Below are 12,915 nucleotides of genomic sequence, written 5' to 3'. Positions count from 1 at the left end.
AGATGGGGTTGACAAACTGACCCCTGGGCCCATTTTTTGTAAATACAGGTTTATTGGGACATAGCCACATCCATTCATTTACATACTGTCCTTCCATGCTGTTGGCAACAGTTACATAGCGTTGGTGAGATCATGGGGTCCCCAAATCCTGAAATAAGGCCTGTAAAGCTCTTGACAGAAAAAGTTTGCTGAACTCAGTCTATAATATTAAGTAGTGATCTTCCAGAAATGCTTCCAGAAGTCCATGATTGCCTGTTTATATATTTTTTCACTTAAGGTGATCTGTGAATAAAATAAGTCAGGCATGAGATATGGTATGTGAGATGTATTCTGCAAAGATGTTTGAAAACATTTATGCCTTTTTGCAACAGTTTGTAGGTTGTAGGTACAGAGGAATTTTGACCCCTTTGTGCAGTGATAACTTGGCATCTTCTTTCTGCTAATAAAAATTCGTAACTACCATGGCAATGCAGGAATTGTTTGACGTGCATTTTAATATTGAATTTGCACGCCACTTTAGGCCTATATTTATATCATAAAGTGAGAGAAAGGCTGAGTTTTCTTTAAAACTCACTGTTGAATATACATAGCAAAGACAATATAAATATATTGGTTCCTCTACCCCAACCATGTTGTGCTACTTGCTTTCGGATCACATGATAATGTTGTGGCTTTTTCCTGTGGTTCTGCTCTTGTCATTTCATATGGTTTGGATCCCCCATGAGAAGAGTCGGTGAGATAAATGTATTATTATTCCTCTGTTGTTACCTGATTATTAGAAAATTAGTGTGTGTGTGAAGTGTTTGTAGGTAATAGAGTCAGTTGTTACTGCTTTAGAAACCTAGAAAATGCTTTTTAGGTACTAGACAAGTGTATGGTAGGGTTGTAATCTTTCTTCTGGGGCAGTAAAACAAAATTGGTTTATAGACCCAGCTAGAAAAGAGAACCCATGTGAATAGAGTTAAAGGTCTTGGCTAGAGCTATGGCCCCAGCAGTAGGTGCTAGGAGACCAGCTTCCTTATCTGTAAGGTAGAGATAAGAATATGGGGGTTTGTCAAGATGAGACATGTAATGTGTCTGCTTTGCAAATGTTGTAGAACTCTGCAAATATTAGCTCAGAAGGTACTTATCTATCCAGATAGTCAAACTTAAAAATAGAGTAGGTGATTGCTTTTGTCCTGTAATTTTAGTAAAGCAAGGAAGGCTTGATCCCCCAAACACCACCTTTGTTGTCTGCCTACAGATACCTGAAATGCTCACTGAAGGGAACCTATTCATTCCTCAGTTGAAGACCAGGTTTAAGCAAATGCTTCTTGGAGAAGGAACATCATCAATTTAAATGTAGCTTAGAAGTAAAGACTGGATTTTGTGCTAAGGTCAGGTTTTGGTAGGGATAGTGGGGCTGAAGATAAACTTCATACTTCACAATGTTGCCCCAGAGTAGCCTTGGAGAGAGAGGGTGATATTGGTGCCATTTGCATTGTTTAGCCATTCCAGCTTAGATTGGTCATGAGAAAGGAAAAGGCAGGTCCTTTTAAAACTCTGTGCCCAGTATCTTTCTCCCTAATTTCCAAGTTGGACACAGAGCCTAAAAAGCAACAAAATGAGGTATTAACAAACTTACCAGTTTTGTATAATAGTAGGCTGAGGATTGCGAACTAGAAAGGATAAAAACAAACTATTTACTTTCAAGCTTAAGCTGGACAGTACAGTCAGAGTGAGCTGGATAATTGGTAGAGTTCCCCAAATAATTCAAACTCCGTGGAATACTTTTGCCTTATCTGGATACTCTTCTGACTTCTGGTCAGAATGATCCAGACAATGATCTCAGTTCTTAATTTATTTTGCGTGTGTAGTCACTAATACCCAGCTTCAAAATAAGACCTGTTTTCAAGAAAACACTCTTACTGTTACTGAGAAATGTTGCTGCGTGCCTATGATTGTCCAGTAATTTGTGAAGTTAGGATGATCGAGACATTAAAAAATACATTTCTGACAAATAGTCAATAGTATATAAGACGTGTCCCTACAGAGGTGCTGGAAAATATGTGTGCTTTCTAGCTATAGTTAGTTTGCAAACAAAGCTCCACGAGGTGGTGTAGGTAGATTTTTGAATGAATTGCAGAAACAACTGTGTAAATGCTCCTTCGGTGTGCATTGCGTTGCTTAGTGGGAACACTCTCATTAGCTGCAGATTTTGGCTCTTGAGACTTCGAATGCCTTAAGAGTTATCAGTAACTGTGTTTATGTGTTACCATGAGAGGTCACATACGAAACAAATTTGGCAGAAACTGCCTTTGTGTCTATGGCACATTCTAATAGTAAACTTGGGGTTGAAAGTTGACCATGAGCTATGATCATGTATTTAAATTCAGGGCATCTTTGTATAGTGGAATGTCAGGAATTGCTTCAGTGGTAGAGGAAAATGCATGATTGGTTAGGAAGGCAAGCTCCCACAGAAGTGGGGGAGAAGAATTAAAGGAAAGAGAACATGGCAAGAAATGGAGAAGGAAGTGTTAGGAAAGACCAGAGAAGCGAAATAGCTTGGGATTCCTGGCATGCATTTGTACAGATAACAAGCCCCTTACACCTGAGGCATAGTGTGATATAAATGACTTAGTATCAAGGTAACACTTTCATGAAGCCCCCCTTCACCATGCAGTCAAATTCAGAATTGTTTCAAGTGGGACAACTGACATTATGTGCCTCCTGATGTGACACAGTATGGAGTTTCCACATCATCCTTGAAGTATTCTTGCCAAAAATATTTAACCTGAATCTAATAAAGCCTTTACACGTAACCTGTCTAGCTCATAGGCAAAGGGGAAACAAACTAAAAATATCACACACATATCTCCTCCAGCAGACAGATTCATAATGTAGGATATCATAACCTGGCTTCTTCAAAGAAAAAATCTTCTCATGAGGGAAAACAAGAAAAGCAGAGTGACTTTTCTAGAAAGAGACAAATGAGACCCATTGACAAATGTAACATATGAACCTTAATCAACTCTTAGTTAGAAATACACACACACACACACACACAACACCCGGCTCCAAAGGATATTGGAGAAATCTAAATAGGGCTGGATATTAGATGATATTCTGGAATTACTATTATTTAGGTAGGATAATGATGTGGGGGTTTTGTAGGACCATTCCTTATTCTTGAGAGATGAATGTTAAAAGTTTTAGGGGTAAAACACCGTGATGGTTATGGTTTATTTTCAAATGCATTTCATACACAAATAAGACAAAATTGGAATAGTTGTTGACCCTGAGAGGTAGGTATTCGAGTGACTGTCAGAATATGTGAAAGTTTCTTGAGGAAAAGAAACAAAAATGATAACTTTCTAGACTCAGAGTAATCAAATTTTAAGTTGAACTCGAAAGCTGTAACTTTGATACATTTTATGAATTTTTAGAGAGTAATTTTAAAAGTTTCAACTTTGGAAAGAATGGGGTGGGTGGATGTGGGGATGGTAGACATGAGGAGGCCACGGAAGAGACGTTGGCTTCGGTCCATTTGTGAATTGACCAGGGTCCAATCTAAGAAGTTAACTTGAAAATAAAGATGAATTCCTGAGCTTTTGTAAAGAATCAAGCATCAGGATTTGATTATTGGCTGTTGTGGGGGATTTAAAAAAAAAAAAAAAAGGATGTGATAAGTTGGACCGTTCTGAACTTCCTTGCTTCAGAAATCAGATAAATGCTCACAATGATTGATTAACCCTGGGGGAGGGTTGTAAGATGAAGATGAGTAGCTACATCTTTGGGTTTTTTTTTTAATATATTTTTTTCAACGTTTATTTATTTTTGGGACAGAGAGAGACAGAGCATGAATGGGGGAGGGGCAGAGAGAGAGGGAGACACAGAATCGGAAACAGGCTCCAGGCTCTGAGCCATCAGCCCAGAGCCTGACGTGGGGCTCGAACTCACGGACCGCGAGATCGTGACCTGGCTGAAGTCGGACGCTTAACCGACTGCGCCACCCAGGCGCCCCTACATCTTTGTTTTAAGCAGCCCATCCTTGACTGACATCAAGAGTGGTGCGTTCTTGAGTATCAGTCAGGAAGTCTAATGCTGTTTCAGAGATGGAGCGAGAGCAGATGAGTGGAGAAGATTCATTGAGCAGCAAATAGCTCTAGTGGTGATAAATTTGTGAGAACAGGGGACATTTCTTTGGCTGTATTATGAAGAGAAAAGAGCAGGAATAATGGGATTGGGAATTTATAATGTCACACACTTGACAGAGTGTGGCAAGATATGGGGGGGGGGGTAGAGCTGGGGGAGGAATCAGGCCTATCGTTTTACTGTTGGAGAAAGTGATGTTCCATCTTTTAAGTCCTAAAAATAACTTCTTCTTTAGATCACATAGAGTATTGATTTCTGTGTGAATCGAGCTGGGTACAGGCATTGCTAAATTCATATTCAAGTATTAAAAGAGCAGAAATTAATAGAATGCATGGTATGGCTAAGAGGATGGATTTCTTGAATGTAAATCGAATCTGAAGCAGTTAACAAGTCATAATTTTGGCAGTTATCTCTCTGTGCTACCTGAAGTAGATGTGGGGGGGGGTGTTCTCTGTATATATTTGAAAACATTTTGGAAAGTCTACTCACTGTATAGATGAAGTTAGAATTACAATTTCCGATGGTTAAAATTACCAACTATTTTTAGGAAAATCTTGTGTTATTTCACATGCTGGAAATGTGAACATTTCCGTGCTGGTTTTCATCTCTAAGGAGAGGCCAAATTTCAGAAAATACCCCCTCAATTTCTTTTTGCATCACAGGGACATTGAATATGTATACTTTTTCTGTTGTACAAGGGTTTCCTTTGTTTTAAGTTGGTTCTCTTAATAGTGACCCAAATTTGAAACTTACTTGGCATTTGAGTGTCTGTTTTACGCAGGTTTTATTTGTTGCCCAGTTGCTGGCAACAAACATTTGCAGTGACCTAATGATGCCAGATGGTATGAAAAGACCCTATCTGAGAAGTGTTTAGAATCACGAGGTAGGGCTTGGGGTCCCATGTCCATGCTTGGGTCTGCCTTTGCCTGGTTGTGCAATCATGTGCTGTTTTAAATGTGGGAACATGCCCCTTAATTAGACACAGACGAACAAGACGAGACAAAAAATCCAGATTCTTCAAGACCTTCCTTTTGCACATGCCAAAAGAACAGAAAATTCCGCATATAAACACCTGAGTTAACAAAGAACAGAAATACTGGAAAACCTGAAGTAGGTCTAAACAGAAAAGATATTTTTAGTACAGTGCTTTAGCACAGATAAAGATGCTCAAGCAACACCCAAACCTGCTTGCAACCATAAAACGCCCGTAACAGTTAAAAAAACAAAACAAAACCGTAAGAAACAAACTCTGCGTTTTCGTTTAAATTCTCTAATATGTATTCACTACAAAAAAAAAAAAAATAATCCTTATGTGGATTAAGGAGAGAAGAGAGCAGTACTTGTGAAATCCTGAAATTACTGGAAAAGCCTTTATTTCCTTTCCTTCCCGGTCATACAAATAAGAAGAGCAGGAGCAAAACTGAGTTAAGATGACTTGAGAATTATTTGGGGGTCCTCCTAGAGGTTCTAGAAGTTGTTCCAACAGTTCTCTTTAGACAGGAAAAATGGAAACCGGATGGGCCATTGGAGAAAAAGTTTATATAATTGGAGATAGGTCTCTTTTGGCAGATAAATTCCATAACATCCTCAGGCTCTAAATCTTAGTCCTAACACACACACACACACACACACACACACACACACACACACACACAATTTTGGAAGGGCCAAACAAATGGACTTGACTTTTGTTTAAAAAAACTTTTTTTAAAGTAACCATCATGGAGAAATTAACAAGAAACTGTGATCTCATCAAAGTGGGAACTCTCCTAATTACACGGCTGAAAGTACTTTTTATCTTTCTTTTTTTTTTTTTAAATTTATTTATTTCTTTTGAGAGTGAGAGACAGCGCCAGTGGAGAGAGGGGCAGAGACAGTGAGAGGGAGGGAGGATAAGAATCCCAAGCAGGCTCTGGTTCCATGCTGTCAGCGCAGAGCCCAGTCCCTGGCTCACTCGATCTCACCAACCATGAGAACATGACCTGAGCCATAATCAAGAGTCAGGCGCTTAACTGACTGAGCCACCCAGGTGCCCCTGAAAGTACTTTTTTAGAAAGTCTCGGGGCACCTGGGTGGCTCAGTCGGTTAAGCATCCAACTTCGGCCGAGGTCATGTTCTCACAGTTCGTGAATTCAAGTTCTGCGTCTGGCTCTGTGCTGATAGCTTGGAGCCTAGAACCTGCTTCGGATTCTGTATCTCCCTCTCTATCTCCTCCTCCCCTGTTCATGCTCTGTCTCTCTCTCTCCTGCAAAAATAAATATTAAAAAAATTTTTTTAAAGGCTCAATTTTCTGTGACAGGACTTTGAAGAAGAATATTTCTTGGTTTCTACCACACAACAGCCAGTGAGAAAATAGGGAAGCAGATGCTTGGTCTGTGAGTTCCACAAGGCAGAAAAGCTACGTATGGATAGATACTGATGTGGATTGATACTACAGACAGACTGTAGACTTTGCAAATCTGTTCGCAGTGAGGATGAGAATTCAGTGCTCAATTAAAGGAGCTGGGAGAGTATGTTCTGCTTAGAAACCTATTCTTTAATTTCCACAAAGTCCCCTCTGCTGTGACCTAAGAGCATTGTGAGGATGAGGCCTAAAAGTAGGGTAAAAGACGTGGTTTAGGATATTCTGACAGGGGTGATGCTAGAGTCATTGTGACACTCTTCACATTGGCTACTTCCCTAAACTCAGTCTACAAGCTACGTAAATCGATGAGACTTCTAAAGAAGTAATAACTAGGAGCACCTGGTTGGCTCAGTAGGTTGAATGTCTGACTTCAGCTCAGGTCATGATCTCCTGGCTTGTGAGTTCGAGCCCCATCTCAGGCTCTTGGCTGACAGTGCAGAGCCTGCTTCAGATCCTCTGTCCCCCTCTCTCTCTGCTTCTCTCTCTCTCTCAAAAAATAAGTAAAACATTTAAGAAGGAATAACTGTAAGACATTTTACCAAAGACACTTGGCCTCTCACTTACATATCATCCCTTATGTGGGAAGGAGAACTGGGTCAGCATTGGGTACAGGTGTGTATGTGGCCCTCACCCCTTACCCATTTCCCCAGCCACATGCTTTTGGGGGCAGGTCTGTCCCTGGTGAACTTGGCCTTCATCTTGCAGAAGTACTGCGGGGCAGTGAGTGGGAAAGGCAGGGCCAGGGCTACCAGACATCTGCCTTCTCTGTGAGCAGAGAGCCCCAATGGGGTATGCTGATTGCATTTACTGAAGTTTGGCCTCCTTCAGGTGGAATAAACCATTAACACCAGGCCCTTCCTATGACATCTGGGTTTTTCTTCAGTGTCCCACTCAAATACTCCTTTGACATAATCTAAGAAATATTTAATTGAGTGTTAATGAGTCTGGTTGTCTTCAGTGGCTCTAAAATGGCCACCCTTGCCAAACCTTACCTGTGTCAACTGCGGAGGTATCACCGAAGGTGTCACACACGTGTCAGCGATGGGTGCCTGGAGCTCTCCAGTGTTGGCTGGTCTGGTTCCAGCAGCCTTTGCCAGACAGACTTCATTCAGGGCCTCTCTTCATTCGAGTTTAAAAGATCAGTAAAGACCCAAAGGGAGAAGGAGCTGTATGTGAAAGAGAATGTGCCTGCATGTCTCTGGGCTTCTGCCAGTGGCCAGGGAAACTGCTAGCTTTACTTGGGGAATGTGGGACAAAGACATTAGGATAATCAAAATATAGATTCTTAGAACTGAAGTAGGCTACTTGAGAGAATGGATGATGACCTAGACGTATTACCCTTCCTACTGCCTGATACTGGTCTTTACCTAGGCCAATGTCTGCACCTATGCACGTCAGCTTTGGCTGTTCCCTCACCCTAATCTCTTTAATAGCAAAGTTTATGCTTTCTTGGTCCTCTTCAAGCACCTCCTCTCAGATGTTTTTCATTTTATTGGCAGTGACAGTGCCTTTATCATGACTGGAAATATCAAATTTCCATGTTTTATGCCTCTAGGGCTCACTCAAATAATACCCCTATTAATAATTAGATTCCTGTTTTTTCTGAGGAACAGGCCTTGAGATTAATTATAGGGCAGTTTGGAGTGGAAGCATGTTATGTCACTTCCGAATTTGGCAAAGTGATATGATTTTGTGGTCATTCCATTTGAAGATGACAGTATGCCGGAAGTAGTTTTAAGAGCCCCAGGTTTGGAGCTCCTCGGTGGCTCAGTTGGTTAAGCGTCTGACTTTGGTTCAGGTCATGGTCGCACAGTTCATGGGTTTGAGCCCCATGTCAAGCTCTCTGCTGTCAGTAGGGAGCCCACTTCAAATCTTCTGTCCCTCTCTCTCTGCCCCTCCCCCACTTACACTCACTGTCTCTCTCAAAAATAAATAAATAAACTTAAAAAAGCCCAAGGTTTGAATTGATGTTTGACTTAGGCTCTATACATTACAAAAATGTTTAAAGACTCAGCTGGTATTCTTGGGTCTGTTGTTTCTTGGCCTTGCCAACATGGTCCCTTAGAATTGAGATAATGCTAAAACAAAGTAGAATCATTCTGGTTTACTTAAACACACACACACACACACACACACACACACACACACAGAAAAACCGAAATAAACCCCAGTCCTCTGGAATCTGACCCATAAATTTGTGGAGAAAAAGCAACACTGCCCTATGTTGAGAGATGACAATGACTCCATCGCCCTGCCCTGCCCCTTCTCCCACATTGAGGACAGTACAGGTTTCTTTTTCTTTCTCATCCTTCCATTTTTTCTTTCTCCTCTTGTCTTCTTTTGTGAATGAAAAAATTTACATATCAGTGTATCAAATGGAATATTCTTTTCAGTGAGGCCCTTTTATGAGACTGTGCATTTATTCTAGCAATGGCTGTTGGGCCAACAGATTGGAAATTTCCATTTCGAAGGGATTTTTCAGAACTAGTTAATGGAGCTGCATGAGAAAATTAGTCTGTCTGTGATCTTGTGCAGCTCCCTCATTTGCTATATTCTCAGTGGCTTGAAGGCTTCCAGGGGTCAGTTCAGCCTCCAGAAAGCAAGGATTTGTACCATTGGATATTTGAAGTAGCATGTCTTCAACCCTGAAGAGAATTCTGAAATCCACGCAGAGGAGTTCTAAATATTTTGAACAAAAACAGCAATGCTTTCAAGATGACACTTTGAAGAGGTCTGGTTTAGAATGTGCAGACCTTAATGGAGCTGTTAAGAAAATGGTTTGAACATTCTGTGGCTTAGGGGCAGGCATCCTGGTAAGATGCTGTGTTTTTATAAAATTGATAGCTGATAAAGAACACTGACATTTATGATCTTACTTGACCTTTAAAATAGGGAAAAGTTGGTATTCTTGTCTCGCATTTACTTATGTGAAGCCTGAGACTCAGAGATGGAGGTGATGTTTCCATGTCCATAATCTTTTTCCGTTTTTGCAAGCTCCCTGTCTCTCTGGCCCTCAGTTTTTTTTTGTTTTTTTTTGTTTTGTTTTGTTTTTTTGTGTGTTTTTTTTTTTTCATTTTTCAAATAACTGGTTTGCCTGAGAAGACTACCAAGGCCACTTTTAGCCCTGCAGTCCTCTGACTGGTAAGTTTGACATCTTTCTTCTTTTCCATCTTATGTGTCACCAATAGTTACATATGCACAGGGCCTATGGACAGAGCAAACTGCACAAAAATGAGATACGTCAAGACCTACTAGGGACGCTTGGGTGGCTCAGTCGGTTAAGTGTCTGACTCTTGATTTCACCTCAGGTCGTGATCTCACGGTTCATGATTTCAAGCCCCAGATCGGGCTCTGAGCTGACAATCCCTGCTTGGGATTCTCTGTCTCTCCCTCTCTGCCCCTCCCCTGCTTGCCCTCTCGTGCTCTCTAAATAAACTTAAAAAAAAAAAAAGGACCTACAGTGATTTCTCAAATCCAGCCTGTATTGGTACCTCCAAAAAGTCTTCTGAAGTCCTTCACCCACATGTACTGTCTTCTGTCTGAACTCTACTTACTGCATTTGGAATCCAGTCAGACCATTTTGATTTTAATTATCTCAAAATTGTTGATTATGAACCTCTTTTCCCCACAAGGCTATGTTTTTCATGAGGGCAGGGCCATTTAGGAATTGAGCTCAGTGCTGGCGGCAGAATAGATTGTGCTGTAGTAATAAATTAACATGACAAAAGCTTGCATTTTGCTTGTGCTAGGTGTGTAAGGGGTAAGCCAGGAGCTCTGTGCCATCGCTCTCTGTCAGGCTGATGGGTTTCCACTGTGTTAAGACTGTGCTATCCGGAATATGTGGCCTCTTTAATTCCTACAGCAGGGGGAGAGAGGTGCTGCAAGCAAGGGACATTGCTTTTCCCACAACCCTTGTTCAGAGTGAGTCACTTGGCCCCGCCTGTCAGGGCTATGGACTCCATCGTGGCCCTCCCAAAACATATGTTGAAACCTTAATCTCCAGTGTGACTATATTTGGAGATAGAGTCAATAAGGAGGTAATTAAGATGAAATGAGTTTGTAAGGGTGGGGCCTTGATGTGATAGGATTTGTGTCCGTCTAAGAAGTGACCCCTGAGAGCTCACTCTCTCTGCCCTGTGTGGACACAGCAAGATGGCAGCGTCCTGCAAGCCAGGAAGAAAGACCTCACTAGAGCTGACGGTGATGGTGCTCTGATCTTGCATTTTAAGCAGAACGGAGAGAAAATGGATGTCTGTTCTTCAAGCCCCCCGGTCTGTGATATTTTGTTACAGTAGTCGGAGCTGACCGATGCAGTTAGGAAGCTGGCACATGCCGGGAAGCTGGGACAAGTGGTTCTTTGGTGAGCAGTGAATGTTCCTGCCACAAGTGGCAGAATGTGGTCAAGACAGACCTGGTTTCCTGCTCCCGGGGAACTCAAGAAACCTATTAATATGATTTGTGGCGTTCAGTTTTTCTACACTATTTGCAACCAAACCACAGGTAATTATTAGTTTTGAGTTCTGTGTACTTGGATAAAACACAGAAAAACTGAAAGGTTAACCAGATGAGGCACGTGTTGCAATTTACACAGCGGTATGAGGCCTGAAATGTTTTTTGTTCCTTGCAGTATCTCTACATAGAAAAAAAAAAAAAAAAAAAAGAAAAGAAAAGAAACTGAGAAGCACCGGAGCTTAATATAGAAAATTTCCTCCAGTACAGTTGTAGAAATAAGCATTGGGGAAAGAAGCCTTTATGTTCATCATTTTGGGAGTGATTCAGTTGCCATAGTAATAACAACCCTGCCTGTATGCCCATCTTGATTTCCTCCTGAGCATGAGTCTGTCTTTTTAGTCACATCCTCGGTAATGGAACTTTGAATAAATTTCATGTTCTCACCATCTAATGCTAGGATTTATGATGTGATTTGTGTTGTTTTGCTGTAAGGACAGGGTAATGGGAATTATGATGTCAGAATATAATCATGACAATACTTATTCTTTTTACGGTGTAAAAATAGCAACACACATATATCACAACTGATGAAATGCTTATTAAATCATTGTAGAGATGGAGAAAATAACCCAAATTTAATTGTTTCTTTAGAAAAGATGTCAAGTAGAATTGTAAGTTTCATGCTTAAGAATTTTTTTTCCCCTTTGTATGTTACTTTTTAAAACCATTTTTGCCTTAGCGTAACTTTTAAAATATCGTTTCATAAACTAAAGTAGTTGTCTGGAATTCCTTGAAGCCTATGGTTTGGCTTCAGCGGGCTTTAAACAAATACACTGTCAGAAATCAACGTGGATACGTTTCCAGCAGTTAATGCCCTAGTCATAGTAGATATTTTGTAAAATCAATAGCCTGAAATATCAGAGGATTATGGTTGTATCAGATACCCCAAATGCCTAACATTGTTTTAATTACTCTAATAAAAGAAAGCTGGTGGATTAAAAAAAAAAAAGCAAAAAAAAAAAACCTTTCTTATAAAGAATGTTCTGCTCAAGCCAAAGCAAATTTTTTACAAGTTCTTTAAAAAATCTGGAAGTATTTAAGCGCTTTCCTCTTCTTATGAGACAATGCCTGTTACCCCGCCAGTGCTGTGTCGTACAATATTCCCCTTTATGACAACAGGCCTTAGGACAAGTTGATCAGATATGTTGCTCTAGTTGCATTAATGATAGGCTTAGATATTTGGACCCTCTTTCTTACTGGCGCATAGAAATAAACATATTTAATGTTCTAGTGCATGGACATTGAAGAGCTCTCCTGAGGTTTTCCAGTTTAGTTTGGAGCCATGGTTGGCCCAGAGGCCATAAGAACACCGTTTTAGTCAGAAGATGGACAGAAGTCACTTTGCCGGAGTGGAGATGTGTTTATATCATAGCGAAAAGATTGATGATAGGAATAAAGAGCTGTGATAGAAGTTTGGATTCATCCACCCCATTGTGTGTACTTGGAACTTTTCCCATAAGGGACCTCATTCTGGTTCTTATGAAAAGAAGTCCAAGATTTCCAAAAAAGGGATTCCCATTCTTCAACCAGATATAGAGTATTGAGGGTATAGCTTCTGTTTGCCAGAAAACCTCAGTTTGTACCAGAATGTTGGGATAAATTTTTCTGGGTCTGGGTGGGGGTGAACGTGTCAAATGCATGCTTGGAGTAATTTATGGGACACCCATGCCGTGTAGGTTGATCAATCACAATGTGACCTTACAATGGGTCCCAGCTCAGGATAGGCAAAATTTGCATTTCCATGACCATCTTGAATAATTTCTGATAGTTTGCCTATTTGATAATCATATATGATTCATTATAATTAATCTAGAAAGTGGCTGTTGAAAAGCCATGACTGTTCTCAGGAAGATAGAGCTGCTTTT

At 40.6% G+C, this 12,915-nt stretch overlaps 1 protein-coding gene across 9 annotated transcripts in view; it reads left to right on the top strand.

Moving 5' to 3' along the window:
- LTBP1 (latent transforming growth factor beta binding protein 1) overlaps nt 1–12,915 on the top strand; it is a 397,389-nt gene that overhangs the window by 207,084 nt on the left and 177,390 nt on the right. The window lies entirely within an intron of this gene.

The sequence above is a fragment of the Acinonyx jubatus genome, chromosome A3 (assembly GCF_027475565.1).
Source record: "Acinonyx jubatus isolate Ajub_Pintada_27869175 chromosome A3, VMU_Ajub_asm_v1.0, whole genome shotgun sequence".
Taxonomy (NCBI): domain Eukaryota; kingdom Metazoa; phylum Chordata; class Mammalia; order Carnivora; family Felidae; genus Acinonyx; species Acinonyx jubatus.
The sequence above is the reverse complement of the archived record's forward strand: the minus strand, read 5'-3'. Positions and strand labels throughout refer to the sequence as shown.